The sequence below is a fragment of the Choristoneura fumiferana genome, chromosome 4 (assembly GCF_025370935.1).
Source record: "Choristoneura fumiferana chromosome 4, NRCan_CFum_1, whole genome shotgun sequence".
In the NCBI taxonomy this organism is placed as follows: Eukaryota; Metazoa; Arthropoda; class Insecta; order Lepidoptera; family Tortricidae; genus Choristoneura; species Choristoneura fumiferana.
Genome location: NC_133475.1, coordinates 16987806 through 16999581, shown reverse-complemented (window position 1 = coordinate 16999581; position 11776 = coordinate 16987806).

The following is an 11776-nucleotide window of genomic DNA, read 5'->3' as shown; positions in this document are numbered from 1 at the left end:
TACGATTTTATCTAAGCAGCCGATCAACTCAGCTATCGGCACATTGCTGTTAGGGGGATAAAATATCGATCATATCATAATAACTGTTTAACAGCGCCATCTAGTTCATTTCTTGTGAACACCTAACAAAATCGCCAACTCTCGTGTTCAAACGATTATAGAACGTAAGGTGTCCATCCACTTATGCAGGCCAGTGTACATTACTAAAGTAAAAAAAACGCAATTAGGCTACAAAATAAAAGGTTATTATGTAAACTAGTAATAAAAAAATGTTTATTTGTTTGTGCAAAAGACTGGCAGAATTATCTCAACACAATAAAAAGTATAAAGCGAAATTCTGCACATTATTTGCGCTATAAAATAATCTATAATTGGCTATTGGCGCCTGCATTTTCCTTTGTAGCCCGTTGATTAACGCTACTCAAAGAAGGCTATTGTCATTTACTTAGAGATTTCTTTGCAGCTTTGTAGACAAAGTGTTTCTTGGTAATAAATTAAATAGTTAAGTGCATTATTGAGCGCATCTTTTTGCAAAAGATGAATATTTTTAAAATATTAACCGTGAAAATGGTCATACAGTAACAATTGTACTTGTAGCCTAATTTGTTTACGACAAATTATCAAATTTTCGTTTCTAAGGCTTATTAATAGATCACCAGCTGCTTTCCGCGACTTGGTCCGTAACCGTCCGTAAACGTCCCTTAAAAGGATAAGTCCGCCTTTGTACAAGTATTTCAAAGTTTGTCAATTGTGTTTTGTTTCTTTTCTTTTGTACAATATAGTATTTTATGCAACTGTATCGTAATAGGGGTCCTTAAAACACGAGTGTAGGTTTATGAAACGAGGCGTAGCCGAGTTTCATAATAGAGTCACATGAGTGTTTTAAGGCCTAATTACGTACAGTTGCATACAATATTTTATCTATATCCATATATTAAATCCGCTATCATGTGTTCAAGAACCATTGAGAATGACCTGCATTAACGAGAACTAGGTAGGTATGTCTGCCCCATGAGCTGCGCCCGCCACGCGCGCGACGACCTGCTGCTGCACGTGGTCGCGGCGCCCCCCCGTGCTGTAATGATCTGTATCGTAATGACCATTACGATACAGCCGTGTTCATAATAGAATCCAATGTCGTAATGCTGGTCATTACCTATGGTTTTTGAACGCATAATTGAGGATTTACTATATGGGTGTAGGTAAAAGAGTTTACATACCCATTTCGAACCCAGCCAATTGAATTTGACATGGATTGTACATAAAGTCCATTGTCATATTTCTTTTCATACTTGGCTGGGTTCGAAAGGAATACATACATATTACATACAACAGCAACTAAAGTTACCTCATTACTCAAACTAAAAACGCTTACAAATCCTCCGCTAGCCTCATGTTTTTCAACACTTTAATTAGCAACTGCTTATAACCGTAGTACGTTTTTGTTCCTCCAATCTAGTCCGAGAATTTTACAAAGTACCGAGCACAGTGCAGGCATTCGAGGCAATTTTAATTTTACGCTCTTTGTCGATGCCTGAGCTTTGACTATGCCATAGTGTTGACCGTACCTTTTTAATTGTAAAAGGGTATGAGATTTTTTTACGTCACGCCTGTTGGCTTAGTGGATAAGTTTGGAAATTGTAGCTGTTATACGTTATACTAAATGACAAGTTTAATTGAAAGAAAGAAACAGAACACGAGAAAGAATAAAAGACAACACGAAGGATATTTTGTGTCAATTGGTACAAGGGGCTTAAACTTTTTAACATTTAGAAGTAGAGAAGAGAACCTGTTTTTTTGACATAACGTGTCATAGAAAAAAAACATACAGACGAATTGAGAAACTCTTCCTTTTTTGAAGTCGGTTGAAAAAGAGTCTCCAAGCGTACGATTCTAGATTTATGAATAGGTACCATAGATTTTTTTTAAAGTTACTGTGTTTATCCCGTTTCTCTATATGTAGGCACGTACGGGTTTATCTTAGGAACTACACGAACGTAGTTTTGAGTTTCACAGCCAAAATAGCAAAACTGTTTAACCATCCTTCCGTCAGTCCGTCTGTTTGTGTTTTAGGTTTTAGTTCAGAATCTACAAGAAAGTACAAGAAAGTAAAAATTTGCCATGGAATTTGCCAATAAAGTTGCGTGTGGCTTTTAAATGCAGGTGTCGCATCTATTACGTAGTTCAATCATGTCCATAGTTAGGATGCGTTTCAAACAGTTTACAACACAATTCTCGCACATCTCCGGTGGAAACGCAGCCTTAATTTGTGGTACTACTAACTGCTCTTATTACAGAGAGTATTATTTTCCTTTTGAGAAATATATCATTCAAACAAAAGCTAGCCAGGCATATCATAACCAAAAAACCCCTTTGATGTTCAGGCTGGCTCAAATTAGGGATCCGCGGGCAGACCCTTGATAATGGACCTCGATTTATTAAATGTGTAGATACGGGTCTAAACGGTGTGATAAAGTATTATTAATGAGTTAAACCCAAATTTAATTGCAGAAGGTTCCACTCTTCTCGTTGATGGAACAAAAACTTTTATGTTGGTGAAAAGTGTATTTTTGGGATTCCGTAGGTACTTACTGTAATTTATTACGGAGGTCGGAGGTCCATACCATACCTATCAATAAACTGAAATAATTACTTTGTTCACCCGCGACTTTATAATAGCTACGTTTGTGCAAGAAATGTGTGATCATTCAGTTCCTCCACTCCACGGTGTACTCGAAGACGCGAATCTGGAATGGAATCTGGTAACATGGTGAACGATTGTGTTGCTCTGAATATGAGCTCAGGTTGAGTTCAAAACGCGTCAGTGGTGTTGGTGATAGATGGTTTTGTATTATTGCGTGTATTCTTACAGTGTGGAGATGGAGGAACTGGAACTGTTTTAATCTTTTAACCACACTGGCATTTTGGAGCAATCCTGAAGCTAGAGGATTGGAGTGATAGGTGAGGCGAGCTATGTGTTGTTCTTTATAGCGTTCAATCTCTGTTGCCAGGGTTACCATATTCACATATTCGTGTATTCATCGTTCTTTGCGAACCACGGAGCATTTGTTATGGTCCGTTATATATTGTTTTGAACCCTCTGCAGGCATGCTATGTTGCTCTTACTGGCGACTCGCCATATCGGAATGCCGTATGTCCAGATAGGTTTCAGAATTGCTTTATAAATGAGAAGCTTGTTGATAAAGTATTTGAGTATTTTCTGTTGGCTAGCAGAGCGATTAAAAGGGCCTACTTATGGGACGGCCCACAGGGACGCGTCCAGTTGGTCACCCCAAGTACCGCTGGTTAGATGAAGTGAAGAAAGACCTTCGTGTCCTATTTACACGCAGAAAACTGGGAGGACATCGCACAAAAAACGACGCCTTGGGGTCAAATCGTATCAGAGACCAAAATCCACTTCGGGTCGCTGAGCCAGCGTAGTAAGGAAGAAGCAAGAAAGAAAGAAAATGCGTTTGTTGCCAACAATTAGGTAGGTATATAATAAATATTACGCATATAAGAAATATGCGGGTTCTATAAAAGTTCGTGAGACCTTATTTCTAATGTTGTTATTGAAGGGGTTAATGAACTTTAATAAAAATCCCGCATTAACCTAAAAGTATCAAGCTACTGAGAAGCTACTCGACCTATTAAATTGCGGCAAATGGTTCAGTTGGTTAATTCTGACAGTGTCAGGTCTCCAGACTGACACTTCAGCGCTTTTTTTTTAGCCAGAACCTTTGCCAGAACTTGTTAAAGTTTGCGCCTCCATTTAATTTACCTAACACTTACAAAAGGTATTTTTTTTTATTTTATTTTTTTTTATTCGACTGGTTGTCAAACGTAGGTAGGTAAGTAACTATAATTTTACTAGTCACGCGTAGCTTTAAGAAGTATATAACGTATCTAATGTTAGGGTTCATTAAGTAACAACACTTTTGCACTATTTGATTTAAACTTATATGCTGGCAATTTCGTAAAATATCTCTACTGGCGACACTGGTAGAATCTGTCATATCTTTGGCCGCCAATTGGGCGACCAATGAGAAGCCAGCATTTCGAGGGTTGTGATTGGCTGTCGATAATGTCGATAGACCAATCACAAAGAAAAGTTTAAGCGGGAAAACGAGTAGCATGTCGTGTAACGGGAAGGGTCGGTTGAGCATTCTATCTTGAGCTGTTGAACGTGTTAGTTGCTAAAGAAATAAACTACTATTTGTTCTATAAAGGAAAAAAGTGTTTCTCTGTTTCCCGGGTTGGCGTTGAGATAACCTTATAATAAGCCGAGGCCAGTAGTGGGTTCATCCTTATTATACTTCAGAAGTGACAAAGAACATTTAAAAACGTAAGTACACGCCCAAAATTCTATATTAATATTGTTTTAAGAATTGTCCATGTGCACTATTAATACGGAAGATGAAGTAAGATATATCATTGTTCTTTAAGTTTCTATTCTATCCTGATACTTTCAATACACAAGGTATATAATAAACTATATTTACCGTAACGGAGAAATTCCGGAGGTTTATATGGTTAGTCATGCATGTTTATCTTGCCAAGGTACTCCTTGGAGATGGGCATGCTTGATTTTATATATATTGTATAAATTGAATGTTTGAATAAATAGTTCGATTTATTGTAATAATGGAGGGTTTTCCAAAGTTTTTTAGTGGTACATTTTAATAATTCAACTGTATTTACCGTAACGGAGTCATTCCGGAGGTTCATACAGTTAATCTCGCATGTTTTTCTTGCCAGGGTACTCCCTGGAGAAAGCCATGCTTGATTTGCATTGAAATCTACCTCTAATTTTTGCCGGTCTTAAAGGTACGGTTGACTAAATAGTTCGATTTATTGACATAATTGATGATTCCCAGAGTACTTCTAGTGGTACATTTTAATAGTCAAACTGTGTTTACCGAAACGGAGTCATTCCGGAGGTTCATACAGTTAATCTCGTATGTTTTTCTTGCCAGGGTACCCCCTGGAGAAAGCCATACTTGATTTGCATTGAAATCTACCTCTACGTTTGCCGATCATAAAGCAGTGTTTGACTAGTTCTGTTAAATTATTTTAATTTTTTTTGTTGGAGGGTACACACACGATCACTAATATCTCGAAGTTCAAGTGTTTAACGTAAATACTAAATAATGCTCTGATACTTTGTTCTGTATGTTTCTATATTTACCCTTTTATGTTCGTATTGTAAAACCTAACTCTAAAATTTTATGTGACTGAAGGGAATAATAATAATAAATAAAATAAACCACCCCGTAATAGTTCTTCATGCGTGATATGGGGGTTATTAAAAGGGGTCAAAAATTTCATTATTTTTGGCGTAGCATGCACCGTTATCGAGATATGACGTATTAAAAACAAATAAATATATATATATATTCAGTTTTTTTTTAATATATAAGAAAAGTGCATTAATATTTCCTCCTGGTCCTATCTTACTCATTCGATACGTTTTCATGCATAAACACTAACACTCCTTGTTGCAAGTTTCAGATCATGAACGAGGGAACCAGGGGGCGAAGTAGTAGAGAGCGTGAACGCTCTTACTCAGTTCGGAATCTGCAGACCCCTGATCCTGGTGCTCGCTCACGAAGCCACAGCAGCTTGCGGTTTCGAAGCCGGAGCCGAGCAGATGATCAGAATGCTCTGTTGGGGCGCCAGAGAGTTGAGATGCTGGAAATGGAGCTACGTCGTGAACGGGAACGACTTCGCGCAACGGATGAACGCCGCCGCGCATCATCGCGACAGCACAACGAGCAACGCAGATCTACGGACTCGCGTGCTGAGCGCCGGGCGGATTCGCGGGCTGAGCAACGCGCGGAACAGCGGCACAGCGACGGCAACATGGGACGTCTGAAAAGGTCACGTAGTCCATCACTTTCTAGAAATGATCTTGTTACGATGGTAAAATTACTTAAGGAGGATTTGTCATCCCGGCCACATAACCAGAGTGCACAAGCATCACAAAAGATAGACCATAAAAACATACTGCCTAATTTTGATCCATGCACTAAAAACCAACGTATAGACGTATGGTTAAAAAAGGTCAATGAGTGTGCCTCTGTATATGGGTGGGATGACAAAACCACAACGCACTTTGCCATGCAGAAACTCCAAGGCCTGGCTAAAACGTGGTACGAGAGTTTGAATTCAATCCTTTTCACCTGGAAGGAATGGCAAGATAAATTAATAAAGGCATTCCCTTGCGAACAAAATTACGGCCAGACCTTGGAGGAGATGCTGAAAAGGAAGAGCAAGTACAACGAGGCCATCGAGTTGTACTATTACGAGAAACTTGCTTTAGTTAATCAATGTGACTTAGAGGGAAAACGGGCCGTGGACTGCATTATTCATGGCTTGAGTGATAGGACACTTAGATCCGGAGCTCTGGCACTACGATGCAATCACCCTGACCAACTTTTGCAATACCTTTTAAGCAATAAAGACTCGAATCAGTCCAATTTTGAACGGAATCAATTTAGAAGTAGAAATGTAGATAACGTGACTGGTAATAATAATCAAATGCGTGCAAATAAGTTCGCTCCTAAGTCAGGGCAGACGAATGGTTGTTATAACTGCAAAGAGAAAGGCCACAGTTTCTTGCATTGTCCGAAACCTCTTCTGAGGTGTCAACGCTGTAATAAGCTTGGCCATACCGTTGAGACTTGTTTTAGTAAAACTGAAGAGAAAGCACCAGTGTCATCGTCTAACACTATACATAAGACAATGCGTATAGATTCGATTGGTAAGAAAACTGCCTGTCCTAACTCGAAATTTATGAAGGAGGTGATTGTTAACGGAGTGCCATTGCAAGGGTTTGTCGATTTTGGGAGCGAGGTTACGTTAATTAGAGAATCCGTAACGTTGCAATTAGGCTTATGTCATAACAATACGCCCTCGCAGATGAAAGGTTTCGGGAATGCCATTGTACAGTCACTGGGAGAATTGACGCTTGAATTGAGTATCGATGGTGTTAGCGCTAGAGTCACGTGTAAGGTGGTTAGCGACTGTCTGTTGGAAACATCTATGCTGATAGGCCAATCTTTCACTGAGCAGCCTCATATAATAGCTCACAAAAGCGTATCGGAATTGAAATTCTTTGACAATGGGGATAGAATGCTTTTCGCCAACGTCGAGATCGATGATGTCAGGTCACTTAATATTAAAACCTTGGGTGTCACTGAATTCTGTGGTCCTGTCTCTATTAGAGCTGTTTTGGAACCTTCAATCAGTGGTAGTTTGTTAGTAAAAGATAGCATTGCAGGGAAACCCCACCAGCAATACTCTGTCTATGGAGGACTCTATCATTCCGAGAATGGTCGCGTTAACATAGTCGTTGTTCCTCTTGCCGGTTCCGGTCGCATTAAGAAAAATACCATTTTTAGTCGTGCAGAAAAGGTTGATTTCGTTAATAGAGTTGTCGTAGATCAACCCAAGTTAACTGTCGGAACGGAGAGGGATTTTGACGAAAGCCAGGTTAGCGTATGCGAAACGGTTGGTGACGATGCGAAACAGCAGCTGTTTGAGTTGCTTAGGAAGTACAAACACTGTTTCGCCTCATCACTAAAGGGCTTAGGATGTACTAATGCAGGTCAAATGAATATAGAGTTGAACAGTCAACGTCCGGTAGTGTACCGCCCATATCGGCTCTCTCATCACGAACGATCAGAGGTTCGCACTATGGTAGACGAGATGCTAGAGGCAGGTATAGTACGCGACTCGTCTTCCGAATATGCTAGTCCGATACTATTAGTGCGCAAGAAAGATGGGTCACCCAGGCTGTGCGTAGACTATCGGTTATTAAATTCCGTCACCGTCAAGGAGAGATACCCCATGCCAATAATCGAGGACGAAATTGCTCGTCTCTCAGGTCAGGCCTGTTTCGTGTCCCTTGATCTCGCATCTGGATACTACCAAGTACCCATTACAGAGCAAAGCAAGCATTTCACCTCGTTTGTTACACCGGACGGCCAATACGAATTTAACCGTATGCCGTTCGGTCTAGCAAATGCGCCCGCTGTGTTCCAGCGCACGATGAATGCTATCTTGGGATCCGCTCGTTTCAATAAAGCAACTGCTTACATGGATGATATCCTAATTTTTGGGAAAGATCCATCAGAATGTCTTAAGAACTTAGAGGATATACTGAAATTGCTTGAACGAGCGAATCTTACGTTAAATTTAAAAAAATGTCGATTCTTACATGATAAAATAGACTATCTTGGCTATGAGATCGGAGCGGCAGGTGTGAGACCAGGAGAGAAGAAAATACTTAGCGTCAAGAATTTCCCGCAACCTCAAAGCTTGCATAACGTTCGCCAATTTCTGGGGCTGGCAAGCTACTTTCGGAAATTTGTTAAGGACTTTGCCCGAGTAGCGTACCCTCTTAGCAAGTTGTTAAAGAAAGGCATAGCATGGGAGTGGGGTGCCAGTCAAGAGGCTGCTTTCGAGGAATTGAAGACTCGGTTGATAGAGAGACCTATTCTTGCAATATATGATCCTTCAGCAGAGACCGAACTCCACACAGATGCGAGTAGACTAGGTGTCGGGGGCATTCTTTTTCAGCGATCAACGGATGGAGCTTTGCGGCCGGTTGCATATTACAGCAGACAAACGTCGCCAGAGGAGAAAAATTTTCATTCCTATGAATTGGAAACTCTGGCGGTGGTTTGTTCTCTAAAAAAATTCAGGGTCTATTTGCTAGGAAAGAATTTTAAGATCGTTACAGATTGCAGCGCCCTTCGCTCTACTTTTAGCAAACGAGATCTCATCCCAAGGATAGCGCGTTGGTGGTTGCAGTTCCAAGAGTTCGACTGTACCATCGAATATAGAAGTGGTGTTAAGATGAGTCACGTCGACGCTCTATCGCGTAATCCCGTAGTAGAATCAGAGGAGGATGCATTCGACTCTCATCCAATCGTTATGACTATCACCAGCGATGATTGGCTGCATACTCTTCAATTGGGTGATTCAGAGCTCAGAAGGATCAGGGAGATTTTGGATAGTAATTTAGATGAAAAGGGCCTTCAACATGTCAAAAAGAACTATGTCGTTAAGGACAATAAATTATTTCGTTGTCTAGGCATGGATAATAGTGAGATCCGCTGGGTTGTGCCGAAGGGCGCGAGATGGCAGTTGTGTCGAATAAATCACGACGAAATCGGGCACTTTGGGGTCGAGAAGACGCTAGAACGCTTAAAAAAGAATTATTGGTTCCCAAAGATGTCTCGATTCGTCAAAAAGTACGTTAATGCCTGTATTGAGTGTGCGTACGCAAAGAACAATCAGGATAAACGCGAAGGCTTACTTCATCCGATAGCCAAAATCGAAATACCATTTCATACTCTTCACGTCGACCATCTCGGGCCTTTCGTGAAATCAAAGCGTGGTTTTACTTATCTTCTAATCGTTGTAGATGCGTTTACTAAGTTCTGCTTTGTCAAACCGGTAAGGAATACACACGCTCAAAACGTCGTCAGAGTACTAGAAGACATATTTAGGACTTTCAGACCACCCGATCGTCTTATTAGTGATCGCGGCAGTTGCTTCACGTCTCATATGTTCAAGAGATTTTGTTTAGATGAAGGTGTTAAGCATATCTTGAATGCGGTCTCTTGTCCTAGGTCCAACGGTCAAGTCGAACGGTACAACCGAACAATTCTCGACTCTATGAAAGCCCTAAGTGTAAAACACGGCGAGAGAGAATGGGACAGTTATGTAGGCAAAATTCAGTGGGGACTTAATAACACGATTCAGAAGACAACCGGAAGGACACCTTCTGAAGTGTTATTTGGCCCCTGTATGAATGTTGAAGTAAATCCCATTCTCAATGAAATTACTGAGAAAACTCGCGAACAAACCGATTTATCAACTATTCGCCAAGGGGTTAAAGATAAGATAGATAGTGCGCAGGTTAAGCAAAAAAATTATTATGATAAAAATAGGAAACCTGCTCGCGTCTATGTAGAAGGAGATCTCGTCAAAATCACGAAGACTAACTTTAACAATGACGGACAAAGTAAAAAGCTTTTGTCCTCCTATGTGGGTCCATATAGGGTATCAAAAGTGTTAGGTATGGACCGGTACGTCGTATCACCAGTTGAAGGGCTGAGTAGTACACAGAATAAGCGTCCCACAACTGTTGCAGCGGATCGTATGATGCCTTGGATCCATATTGCTGCTCTAGAGGTTAACGAGGAATCTGAATCTGAAACTGAAAATGATGACTAATTCTATGCTTGATTTAATTACTAGTAATACAATGAAATATGTGACTACAGAACTGATATTTTGTTACAGATTAAAACAATCGATTGGCTCGCGTCTGATCGTCGTTGCCAAAGCTATTCGTCTGGGCGGCAACGCGCAAGCTTAATCGATCGGCCTGCGATTGAGCTAGAGGCCTGCCGAAAATCCCTCGACTAATCGATCATCGAGGTTCGATGCGAGAATCGATTGGTTCGCATCGTGAGGTTAGTGATAGAACCGTAATTGTCTCCCTGATCACATTTAAGCTTAATCGATCGGCTTAATTGATTAGCGGGGACTGCCTTGATTAATCGATCGTCAAGGTGGGTTTTTCTTCATTTCGGGTAATTGATTAATCGATCGTCAATTACATTAGTCTTTATTTATACTCTTACGTTTAGTAACATTCGATTGGTTCCTAGTTGAGTTGCTCTTCTTGTTAAGTCTACGCATTGTCAACTTCGATATAAGACATTTTATGTTATATAGCTCACCTATGCATCCTTTGATACTAATTGGTTAAAATGATAGTATATAAACATTATTATACTCTTCATTTAAAATTTTTAATGTATTTTGCCTTTTTAGTAAAACTATTTATGTATTGTACAGTATGCTCAACCGTTGACATCCCGAGTGTTAGGGTTCCACCTGGCACCGTGTGCGGGGACGCACACGAGGTCAGGATGGTCGAGTGTTAGGGTTCATTAAGTAACAACACTTTTGCACTATTTGATTTAAACTTATATGCTGGCAATTTCGTAAAATATCTCTACTGGCGACACTGGTAGAATCTGTCATATCTTTGGCCGCCAATGGGCGACCATGAGAGCCAGCATTTCGGGGGTTGTGATTGGCTGTCGATAATGTCGATAGACCATCACAAAGAAAGTTAAGCGGAAAACGAGTAGCATGTCGTGTAACGGGAAGGGTCGGTTGAGCATTCTATCTTGAGCTGTTGAACGTGTTAGTTGCTAAAGAAATAAACTACTATTTGTTCTATAAAGGAAAAAAGTGTTTCTCTGTTTCCCGGGTTGGCGTTGAGATAAACTTTATTTAAGCGAGGCCAGTAGTGGGTCATCTTTATTATACTTAATAAGCGCTATTCAAATTACCCTACTATTTCTGTTTTATTAATTGCTGAAATATTTATCGATAGTCGATAAAACTTATGTTCAATTCCTTTGACGTTTGATTTTTTCTATGAGAAATTCCGCTCCTTGGTCATTAGTTAGTATCTCCACTCGATTGGAGTTTAACTGAAACTAATAAACTGTAGGTTTCCATTCATTAAAATATATAAAACAATGAACTATAATAATTTCCTTGCTCACCCGCGACCTTAGGATAGCTAAGCTTATATGGACCTCCGCAAAGTAACGGCTGATTCGATAAATTATATAAAAACAATTTTTTTTTGTAAGTACTGCTTATAACAATTTTTTAAACAAACATTTTTTGAGGACAAACCAGCCCTACTAATATAACAAACTAGCTGTTACCCGCGACT